Raw genomic sequence first — 12,948 nt, forward strand, 5'->3', positions numbered from 1 at the left:
CAGGATTTTGTGCTATTTTCAGAATTCTGTGGAGCTTTTGTAATTGTCAGATCCCCAATTCTAAAGATGTGGAATCTTAAGACCAAGGCTGGGAGAGCTCAGATCCAGAGAGAAGCAAGTGACGCTGTAACATTTTCAATAAATAACTTTCAAAAATTGCATTTGGGGAAGGGAGCAGTAGTAAGGACAGAGGGCAAGGACTTTTACGCTAAAATTATAAGCTTATAACACATTTAGAGAAATCTTTTTGCATTGTTTAGAAGATCCATTAAATATGGCCTGGCAGGACCTTTCTAGGACAAGTGATTAAAGCCCTAAATGGTATTTAGAAATGTGGCTACCTCAGATTGAAGTCATTTACATTACATTATAAAACACGTGGGACACTTTGGCCATCAAGATCACTAGGATGGCTGAACTTTGGACCTCCACATGATTTTGCAAATACAGAGTGCACTTATAACCTGACGACCAGCTAACCCCACTTAAATTAAAGCAAGCTGCCCTCCTTCATCTCTGGGGTGCTCGGCTTTTAAGCAGACCTTGTGGGAAGAATTATTAGACTTTTAGTACAACAAACTTTGTTTCATTGTTTGCTTTTTTCACCTTGGTTTATTATTTTATATTTCCAGTCTTTATGGGACATTTCCATGTTGCCTGCCCTGAGGATAGCAGTCCTGTAATTGAGGGGCCCCGTTCAGAATCTATTCCAGAGAGAATCATTTAGTTTCATTTTGCGACTTCATAGCCTAGAACCAGAACTTTTCAAAAGACACTCAATAACACCAATGCAGGGACCCCTCTGGACAACATATCAATTTGTATTATGAAGTGAATTATGGCTGTACCCAACAGAGCTGGTATAGTTAAGCGTCTGTCAGTGTTTCCATTATATTTTGAGGGCTTCTCACTTGGTTGCAAAAATGCCCTTCAGGCTGAAGCATACAAGTCCAGCCTAGGAAGAGAGTGTTCTCTTTGTTTAGTTTTACCATTTAACAACATTAGCTCTCTTTTGTGTTTGCTTATATATGTTTTATAATGAAGAAAAGTCTGTTTTTCTAAACCAACATGGCTGGCAGAGTGATGATGGTTTCAATGGGGTGAGCTCATGGTGCTAAATGTCTCATATCTGGGTGTGAGCCACATTGTTCTCTGTGCAGGATGCCAAGGCTCCAAAAATGAGGGTTCCTGTGGGTGCAAATGCCCTCCCCAAATTAAAAATTTATTGATTGGGCCTCTAAATGTTAAATCCAGAGATCTGCACTTATATCCTAGATGGAATAAGACTATATTTTGTTTAGTGTTTTCTATCCTCTCCTTTCCATGCCCCATCTTTACTTGAATCCCTTAAATTCTTGCCCATCATCCAAAGCCTTGCTCAAGTTTCCTAATTTCTGAGAAGACTTCTCTGAGTCCCTCAAATAGATTCAGGGATTCTTTCCTGAAGCCACTTTGCACCTAACACCTAGCTTCAATATAATGATGGTTATATGATGCTATTTGTGTACCTGTTTCTTTATTAGACTGCACAAACTGAGGACAGGATATGTCCTGTTTATTAGCAGAGTGCTAGACGTACTAAATATAATCTGTAAATATTGTTTGCATGATGAATCAATGAATGAATGGTTGAATGACATAAGTGTTCTATGAAGTAAGAATAGCAACAAGGACACTTAAGAATGAAAAATAATTTCTGAAAAGTAAGGACTGTCTTTAACATAATTTCTTACTTCTAGTTTTCAACTTTCCAGAGGGTACAAATTCTCATATGCCCCATGACGAAGAATCCCCCAGAAAATTGAATGACTTGTATATTCTTACAAGAAGAGATATATGCAACAGGATTTGTTGAGAAAAATCACTGAACAAGGAGCTAGGAGATGAAGTGTTTGTTCTGACTTTGTCACTGACTCTGTGACCCTCTTCAAGTTACTTAATAGCTCAGTGATTCAATCTCTCTGCAAATGGTGATAAATAATAGCAGTTCTTGTCTGTTTCTCAGGGATGTTTGGGGGAAAATGTATTAGCACATCTGAGACAGTTTAAAGAAAAAACCTAAACTTCATGTATTATACAAATTAAATAGTTATATTGATATTGCATACTATGTACTAAATAATTTATTGCAGACAAGACTATTTTGGTGAAATCGCATTAACCTAATCAAAAAATATAATTGGAATATTTGATTCTTCCATTCATCATGAGCATTTGGACTACATCCATTCTATAATGTAATAGAATGAAAAGTAGATTGTTCAATACTTTCCGCATCTGGGGGTGGTCCATGTGATTATCATGATGGATAAGCTGTCATGTTCTACCTGAATCACCAAACACATTTTCAAGGAGAGGAGCTACCAAGAATTACAGATGCTTTTTACAACAAAAAGATTGGAAGAAATGATTTTTTTTTAATTACAGGTTTGCAAACAGGTTAAACATTGAGGGTTATAAAGCTTCCAGTGTTTCTCAAAGTATAGTCCATGAATCATATGGCTCAGTATAATCTGGAACATTATAACCTGCAGATTCCCAGACCTCATTCTAGACTTAAAGAATAAGGAGATTTGGGGTGAGATCCACTAATCTGCATGTTAGACAAGACTTCATGATGCTTCCTATAAAGACACTCAGGTTTGAGAACCACTATAAGAGCTTACATCCTTTGGTGCAGGAAGCAAATGAAGATAGTACAGACTGCAGAAGATAGGAGCAAGAAACCAAACTTTGCTATGTAGCAATGGGTGATAAACTCTCCTTCCCCCTTTAAATTCACTGAGTATGTTATCTTTTGCAGAATTCATGATGGAATTAGAAATTAATATTCTAATTCTACCTTAGGGGGAAAAAAAGATTTTGAGAAAATTGGGGCAGACTGAACTAAAAAGAGAGGAAGAAGGAATTGACAGCTCCAGTTTGCTGTATGCTACCAGGGTTCAAGGGTAGTTTGTGTTTCTGGGGAAAAAGAGGACAACGTAAACTCCTTTATTGTTTCTTCTGTGCCTCCTGGAGGCAAGTCAAACTGCTTCAGTTTCACAATCATTTTGATATTTTTTAAAGGTTTATCCTTCTAGCAACTATCAAGACAAATTGGGTAAAAATATCAAACAAGGTTTGATGGTAATGTGTCTCTATTATGAAATGGATACAGCTTTACTGTTTTGTTTCTGTTGGTAAGACAGTACATAGTCATGTAGAAAATTTCATCAATTATAGAAAAGAATTCAGAGGCAAATGAAAAACACCTGAAGTTCTGATACAGAATGGCAATTACTGTTCTCGTTTTGGTGAAAATTCTTCTAGAGCTATATACCCACTGTAGAATATGATATTATTTATACAAATTATACCTATAATTAAATTTACATATATTTACATACATAAATATAAATATATGCTTATACATAATTTTATATTATATTTTTACATGTTGTCTTGTAATTTGCTTTTTGATGTCAATGACACTTAAAAATATCTCATAATTATGAATACCTGTAGTATCAAGTGGAAAATACTTAGACCTGGGTTAGAGCTGCTGTCAGCTGTTTCATCTCCTTCATTCATGTCTTAAAGTATTCCCCCTCATAAAACCTCTGCATTCCTCTTATTTTCAGATGAGTGATTCTTTGGAACTTCTTTCTTCCCTCAACACCTCTCTGTCCTAACCTCTACTCTAAACTACTTTAGTCATAAAAATTACAGCAGGCCCTCAGTATCTGCAAGTTCCGCATCCACAGATTCAACCAAACGTGGATTGTGTACTATTGTTTACAATATGGTGGAGGGCTGAATAAAGGATTTGAGCATCTGCAGATTTTGGTATCTGTGAGAAGTCCTGACCCAATTCCCCGTAGACACTGATGACGGCTATACATGGAAAGACAGAGATAAAGATAGGTGCTAATTGTCAGTTTTCCAGAGCACCAAAGTGTCATGTGAGATTCATCAGCATTTAAGTAATCCAAGGTCGACAGATTCTCTTTTAATCTTTTCCTATTCTGTTCACTTTTATCAGCATTTCTTAGAGAATGCTTTCTTTTTGCATGCATGTGTGAGGAAGACTGGCCTTGAGCTAACATCTGTTGTCACTTCCTCTTATTTTTGCTTGAGGAATATTGTCACTGACCTAGCTAACATCTGTGTCAATCTTCTCTATTTTATGTGGGATGCCACCACAGCATGGCTTGACTAGCCATGCTAGGTCCACACCTGGGATCTAAACCCAGGGCTACAGAAGTGGAGCATGGGAACTTAACCACTAGGTCACCAGGCCAGCTTGAGAATGCTTTCTTGAATAATTGTTCCCTTGGATGCAAAAGAGAGTTAAATGAGTTTAACATTTTATCTAAGATATGTTTAATAGTTACAGTGTTCTAAGTGAATCTTATGCATTATTTTACTGAATTCTTACAACCACCATATAAGGCGGAAGCCATTCTTGTCTATAGGAATACTGAGGAAAACTAAATCTTAAAGATGGTAAGTAGAATGTCCACACAATTTATCAGAGTGGACCAGGTGAGGGGTGAAGGAATGGGGGGCAACTACGTAATGGGTACAGGGTACCTTTTAAGGTGATGAAATGTTTTGGAACTAGATAGAGGTTGTGAATATATTGCTAATGTACCAAGCACCACTGAAATGTTCACTTTAAATGGTTAATTTTATTTTATGTGAGTTTTACCTCAATTAAAACATCGTAGTGGAACAGGGAATCAAATGCAGCCTGACCCCACTACACCCCTAAACACACGCTCATAACCATTAGGAAATACTGCCTCTCGTGTGGCTACGTTGGCTCCAAATTTTTCTAATAACTTTTTACTACAGAAATTTTCAATATGTTTATCGTGCTGATAAACATGGAAATGTCCCTTAGGGTGATGTGGTATACGGAGGAGTGGTAAATAGCGTTTCTCAAATTGCATTTTCCATGGCACCCATTTTACCTGGCGCATTTCTACAAGAAGGTGTTTCATAAAACACCTTTATGGAATCAGTGTTTTCTTCAAAGCTCTAGAAAGAATGTTTATTACAGAATTATTTTCACTTGAATGATCTACTTAGTACCTTTGCAAAACTTCACAGGAATTCACGCAATATAATAAAGTCAGGGCAGTTTACTGGAATTCCCTTTAGGATCATTTCCTTACCACTTGTTCATAATGGAAAGAGTAAAAGTGCAAAGGAAACTAAGCAATTACATCTTTTATATCCTATTTGAAAATATTTAATATTTACTTTTTAGTTAAGTTTCATGCAAATAGTAGCTCTGCCATGTGCACATAAAACTATTTAAATTTTATGATAAAACAAACTACGTAGGGCTGTGTAGATTCAGCATCCTGCATTTTTAGCACGTAGCTTCTGGGCTTAAAACAGTCTTTCATAAGCAATTGAAAACACTAACTTTCTGAATTTGAAAAAAACGGCTATTTTTATATCAATTTTGTATATGGGGAGGTTTATTCAGTTATCTTTCTTCATAGAAAAGACAAACAATTCCAGGAAAGTTAAAGCAGGTGAAAATTCAGAGCAATGATTCATTACAAAATAATTATTTTCTTTTTAATCAAAACCAGCTTATAACTCAATCCTCCTATTCCCTTTTTCTATATTAGCCATTATAATTTCATAGAAAGAATGTGGGGTTTGGCGTCAGTCAAAACTGAGTTTGCCTGTCACATAATTATGAATGTGCTTTGTGGCTCCGTTTCCCCATTTAAACATGGATATTCCTACCTTGTAGAATTTTCAAAAGGAGTACATAACATATAGATGTTAACCCATCCTTCCAAAAGTATGTCTGCACCCGACCAGCCCACTCATTATAACCAGGAATTTTAACTCCTCTATTTTCTGCAAGCCATCATCATTATTTTGGCTTCAATCTCCTCCTTATACAGTCTGAAGCCATTTCCTGGATGCTCTTAATAGCACCCTACAATCACTGACCTCTTTAAGTCATAATTCTTACCACCTTGGTAATGCTTACATTTGGATAGTCCCCACTGCCATTTCCATTGGTGAACCTCCAGCATTGCTGGGGAAAAGTCTCCAAATAATCCTGATTGGGTGTATTTCATATACAACCTAATACCCTTCATCTGTATTTGAACTACTCAGCTCTCATCTCAAAAGCAAAAGTGGCAGGCAAAAAAAAAAAAAAAATATATATATATATATATATATCACACTCCTTCACACCAGATAATTTTTCCTACTGAAAGAAAACAACACTATTTCTTTCCTTAGAAGAAAACAGACATCATTCAACGTACACTCTCTTAGCTCCATTCAATTGACTTCTGTGCATTTGTCTTAACGTTTACTTTTAGTTCTCAATTCTTATCTTATTGAGAGCAACAGGGAACCATCTATCTGCTTATATGTGAAGTCTGTGATGACCCACCTATGATGGCAGCTGATGAGGGGTGGGGAGAGGTAGAAAGAGGCCAAATCTGGCACATTAGGCTACTATATAGGAGCAGTCCTGAAGAGGTGTTCTGAAGAACCACTGAAAGCATGATTTTGGAGTATGTGGGCTCCAGGTTTGTAGAAAGCACTGAAGGCCCAAGGATAGAACACTGTGACAACCAACAGAGTGGATAGCCACTGGCCATGAGAGTTACACGTGGAGATATTGTGTTCCTCTCCTTCCCCTTCCCCAACCCAAGAAACCACATCAGGGAAGGAGGAAGGGATGTGAGAAAGGGCACTCTGGCACCTTCCCTTCATTCCCTCACTACCACTCCCTCCTACCACTCCCCCCACCCCCAGCCAACAAATTCAGAATAACACAACATCGAGTCTAGCCTGTGCCCAGGCAAGGAGAAGATCTCTGAAGCAAATAGCGAGCTGAAACTTTAAAATAATCACAACTAATTCTTAACAATAAAAATAAGACATTTTAATAACAAAAAGTGACCGAAAAGCTATGGTATCCCCAAATGTGATTAAAGAAGCAAGTACACTACTCAGTAGGAAAGTGGATTTGCCAGAACGTGGCAGTATTTCAGACTCTTTTATCAAACCAATTCTGATGATTTCTCTCACAAAATAATTTTCAAAAATAATAATTCTTGGGGGCCAGCCCCATGGTCCAGTGGTTAAGTTTGCACACTCCACTTCTGCGGACCAGGGTTTCACTTGGTCCTGGGAAAGTGAATCCATTTTGGATCCTGGGTGCAGTCCTAGCATCGCTCATCAGGCCTTGCTGAGGCAGTATCCCACATAGCAGAGCCAGAAGAACCTACAACCAGAATATACAACTAGATACTGGGAGAACTTCTTTGGGGATAAGCAAGACAAAAAACAGAAGAAGATTGGCAACAGATGTTAGCTCAGGTGTCAATCTTAAAAAAAAAAAAAGCTACATTTAAAAAAAAAATTCTTCTCCCAGTTTCCATCTTTGAGTAAGCAGGTCCCTTTCTTCTTTTGCTTAGTCATTCTATCCCTAGCCAGCTCCGCTGAGACCCTCCAGAAATAGGCACATAGACTAGGTTGGTATTCGGCCAGACTGTAGTATGATTGGCTGCCCTGGTTATTACAATATGAAAGTACTCAGGTGTCATTGGTAAATAGGTACTGACTCAAACTCCCTCTTCACCATGGCCCTTGCAGTCTTGGGGTCTCCTCCAGGAGCCCCCACAACCCAGCAACTAAAGGGTTAATGTTAGCAAAGCAGGGGAGCCTCTTGCTCCCTGTTCCCTTGAGAGGACCTAGATTTGGTTTGTACCAGCACCATATTAATTTTAAATTTTGAGCATAAACCTAGTCTGCAGTACAAAGATCAGAAAATGAGGCAGATATCTTCAAATAGTCAGTGTCTCTCTTGAATGATGAATTGTTCCTTTGCCACTGGATGCCCTCCATTGACAAACATGCTCTAGTCTTTCTATATTTTCAGATATTTCTTCCTTTTCTTCTTCCCCCACCTGGTATTGTACATTTGGCTCATGTTAAACTCCCAAATTGTCTGCTTTACTGGACTGCAATGGTTGTATCACAGATAATGGATTTGCCCTCTGAACTGAAGTTTCTTACAGTGTCTCAAGAAAGACCTCTTTAAAAAATATCTACCCTATTTCTGTGGATAATATGAGTTCTAGATTGTAGCCTGACCAAGTCCTTCCCGTCTCTCTGTGTCTATGCTATACACCAAAACATAAGTTTAGTTTCTCCACTGGAAAAATTCATGTATCTTATGAAACTACTCAAATAATGGTAGTAGTTAAGGTCTATGATAAATGAGAAAACCTTACTATATTATATACAATTTCAAGTCCAGGGAATGGAAGAGCATTTACTTATTAATGAAAAGTTTTTGAGGGTAAGGGGCCATTCTGTGTTTCAGGGAAAAATAAGGTCCTGAAGTTGTTGTCCTCCAAGATCTGCTCCAATATATACTTGACTATCACGTCCTTACAATCTTTATTTCCATCCTTGGTCTTTCCCCAGGACTTCAAGCTTATGCGTACAACTGCTTCTTGACTGTTTATCTGTCTGGACTTGCAGATAATAACTCTTCATCTTCTCCGTCAACTGCACTCAGCCATCATATGTGTATACTCAATACACTATTCATAAAAGCTCTAAGAACTCAGTTTAAAAACAAAAAATTATGAAATAGACAAATTATGTGAACAGATATTTCATTGAAGTGGACATACAGATACCACATAAGCACATGAAAAGATGTTTAAAACCATTAGTCATTAGGGAAATAAAAATTAAAACTGCAATGAGATATCACTACACACCTATCAGATTGGCTAAAATAAAAACTGTAGGTGTCATTCTGAGGCCTCTTCTCTTGGCTTGCAGGAAGCCACCATCTTGTATCCTCACCCAACTTCTTTGGGTGGGGTGTGGGGAAGGAGAGAGAGAAAGAGATCTCCGCTTCTTCTAAGACCATCAATCCTATCTGATACGGAGCCCAGCCTTATGTTCTCATTTAACGTAAAAGCTCTCTCTCTAAATACAGTGATATTGAGGGTTAGAGTTTCAACATATGGATTTGGGGAGGACACAATTCAGTCCATAGCAATTAGTTTTCTCTGCTCTGTAACAAATTACCACACATTTAGCAGCTTAAACAACATACATTTATAGTCTCACAGTTTCTGTGGGTAGGTCTAAGCATGATTTGGCTTGGTCCTTTGCAAGGCTGCAGTCAAGATATCAGGTGAGTCCAGGTTCTTATCTGGAAACTCCACTGTCAATATATCCTCTTCCAACTTGTATGAGAAAAACACTCCCAATACTTCTCACATTCACAATATTTCTGACACCAGATGTGTCGGTTTTTCACACCAAGCAATTCTCAGATACCAACTGGGAGTCCTAAAATTCAATCCTATTGAGACACTAATTAGAGTTAGTACAGATCCCACAGGTTAAGGGCTCACTCCCGTAAGACTGCCCACCCCCGCTTTCCCCACTCCCCGTTCAGACACCATTCACAAGTCCAGGTTGTTACCTGGCCTTCTAACAAACAGCTATCAATTAGATGCTCCCGTGACTCTCTCCTCAGGTTTGATCAATTTGCTAGTGTGGCTCAAAGAACTCAGGAAAACAGTCTACTTACTAGATTACTAGTTTATTACCAAGGATATTAAAGTATATGAATCAATAGAAGATGAAGAGATATATAGGATGGAGTCTGGAAGGGTCCTGAACACAGGAGCTTCTGTCCCCAAGGAGTTGAGGTGTCCCACACACTCCCAGCATGTAGATGTGTTCACCAGTTCATAAGCTCTCTGAACACTGTGTTTCGGGATTTTTATGGAGACTTCATCATATAGGCATGATCAACCATTAACTCTACCTGCAGTCTCTGCCCTCTTCCTGAAGGATGGAGGAGTGCTGAAAGCTCCAAGAACCTAATCATTGCTTGGTCTTTTTGGTGACCAACTCCCTTCCTGAAGCTATCCAGGAGCCCAGCAAGAGTCACTTCACTAAAACAAAAAGACATTCCTATCACCCAGGAAATTACAATGGTTTTAGGAGCTCTGTGCCAGGAACTGAGGGCAGAGACCTATATATATTTTATCATTTCACACAAGTATACTCAGGTTGTTGGCAGAATTTATTTTCTTATAACTGTACAACTGTTGTCCTCAACTTTGCTGGCTGCCATCCAGAGGCCACTCTCAGCTCCTAGAAGCTGCTGCAGTTTCTTGCTATGGGGCCCTTTCCATAGACCCTGTCACACCATGGCAGCTTACTTCTTCAAGGCCAGCAGGAAAGCAAGAACTAGTCTTCTAAGAAATTGTAGTCTTCCAAAATGTAATATACTCATGGGACTGCCATTCCATCACCTTTGACATATAGCATCACATAATCACAGAAGTGATATCCTATCACCTTCTCCATATTATCTTGGTTAGAAGCAAGTCAGAGGTTCTGCTCACACTCAATAGGAGGGGATCACACCAACATGTGAACATAAAGAGGCAGGACTCCTGGGAGCCACATGAGAGTGTGTTCACCACATTCATCATATAAAATGTAAAACACATATCACAGTTTTAAGAAAAAATTACATATACGCACTACATAGAGACAATCACTGTTAATCATGCTGGATGTGTTTCTTTCCATTCTTTTTTTGTGTGTTCTCCTTGAACCCTATCCCCTAACATTAGCACATTATATATACAATTATTTGAGTCTCTCTGTGTCTTTTTGTGTTTTATATAAATATATGTATAAAGTCATATTTATAAAAGAGGCATGCTACTATAATACTATTTCACAGTTGCATCTGTTTTTTAAGAACACAGTCTTCTTAATATTCAAAATCATGAATTTCAGAAACTGTAAAATATCTTATCCTAAATATTATCATAATTTATTTGACAATTTCCTTATTATTTAATCATCAAGTTGTTCCCCATTATCATATTATAAATAACACTATGATAAACACCACTACACACAAATCTTATTCCTGTACAAATCATCTTCTAAAAGTAGTTTAAATCTATACCTTTGAGAACAAAATGGGAGGATTTCACTCCCAATTTCAAATCTATACCTTTGTTACCAACATCACTGTTTTAGCTCAGATAATAGATTCCTAAGTGATTTCCCTTCTTTTATTCTTGACATCTTCCTGCTCTCATGTCTCTATATTTGACTGACATCTGACCAGTTCATCACCACTTTTCAAGATACCTGAAGCGTCAACCCCTCCAGGAAGCCACATTGATTAAATGACCTTTTCTGTATGAGACCCTCATTGACACCTCTCCATTGTAGTATGTTACCACTTCGTTTTAAAATGCTGTATTTACATGTCTTCTCCCTTCTAAGATTATAATTCCCTTGAAGTCAGAGAACATATCCTTCTTCTTTGCACCCTTAGCACCTAATGCAGTATATAACACGTGGTAATTTCTCAATAAGGGAGTTGAAGCAAACTATTGAACTAAACTATTTTATGTATGCTATGGAGGTATAATTTTTCTAAGCCATCTACATTTTCTGATGTGGTTTTCCATCCTAAAGCACACTAACAACACCTACGATTTAATGAAAGACCTTCAAAACACTCGTGCAACACAGAGACCCTTTGTACCACATGTAACTGTTTAAAAAAAGGCCTCAATATAAAAAATAATCAAGACGTTTGCAACAACCCTTCCTTCACCGAAAAGAGTGCCCACCCAAAGATAAAGACAAATATTATTGCACATGCTTACATAACCTAACACTTACAAATGTATATTCGAGTCATTCCTCTTCTATCCACAGAACGATTGAGATGATTATTAAGATTATTAAGAAGTTTAACACAAAACCCAACTCATTACAGAAATTGGAAGAAGTAAAATAATATTTATTAAATGTCTATTTTGTAATGGGTCTAAGGGGTGCTTTAGGACAATTATGTCATTTTAAGGCCCACACAATCCTTGTGATAATTATTAGTAAATTCATTTTATACCTGAGGTAACCTGCCCAGGATTCCACAGCTGGTAAGGGACAGGGTCACAGTTCAGACCCAGGAAGGTCCAATTTCAAAGCCATGGTCCTCCCACTTCCTCACACTATGAGAACACCTAAGAAAGGCTCCAGTTTTCAGTTCATTACCACAAATGTCACTCCCTGGAATATCAAGGGGAAAGAGCAATAATGACTAACAGCAGGCTCGAGGTTGGGGCTGCACATCTATGGCAAACTGAGATTACTCGCCTTGTGCTGTGTGTGATTTAGTTCCCTGCCAAATGTCATGCCAAAGCCTTGACACAACAGAGATTTGTGCCTGGAGCCATTCATTCTCTGTCTGGCAGAGCACATCGGCTGGCATATTTTCCTTGGATATTCTAAAGTCACACCAGTCTCTGTAAAGGGACTAAAAATGACTAAGACAAAAAAATACATGAAAAATAGGGTCAAGAAAAAAACTAGGAGTGTGTTTCAATTTTACATCTCAGAAAATTATCTGTATGTGCATATGAATATGCTTATAAAATGGTTTATTTTTTTCATATAAAAATAACAGGACAGAACACATATAGTATTTTTCAGCCAAATTTAAAATATGAAGATGTATATATAAGTATTTCCCCAAATATTATGTTTGCATAAAATAGAACTGACATCTATTATTACAAATGATACCATATATGTCCACATTTTTCTTACAACCACAAACCAACTTCCAGCTTTCCTTTCAATACAAAATAGCTTTATCACACAGAAAAATAAAAAGAACTGCCTCACCAATTTCTGTGTGGGGTTGGAAGGACCCCAAATCGGGTAAATAATCTGGGGAAGCTTTAGAGAAATTATAATCAGACGTTTGTGAATCCATTTCATATTTAAATTCCTCCAGAGAACTGACATCAAACCTTCTCTCAATACCTTATCCACAATCTGACTTAAATTCCTTAGGTGCTGGCTTGAGCACTTTTTCTGTTCCTACTTCCTCCA

The 12,948-nt window shown here is 37.7% G+C and overlaps 1 protein-coding gene across 44 annotated transcripts in view; it reads right to left on the reverse strand.

Moving 5' to 3' along the window:
* Window positions 1-12,948, reverse strand: part of PTPRD (protein tyrosine phosphatase receptor type D) — a 2,079,533-nt gene that overhangs the window by 1,284,887 nt on the left and 781,698 nt on the right. The window lies entirely within an intron of this gene.

Source organism: Equus przewalskii, chromosome 22, assembly GCF_037783145.1.
Source record: "Equus przewalskii isolate Varuska chromosome 22, EquPr2, whole genome shotgun sequence".
In the NCBI taxonomy this organism is placed as follows: Eukaryota; Metazoa; Chordata; class Mammalia; order Perissodactyla; family Equidae; genus Equus; species Equus przewalskii.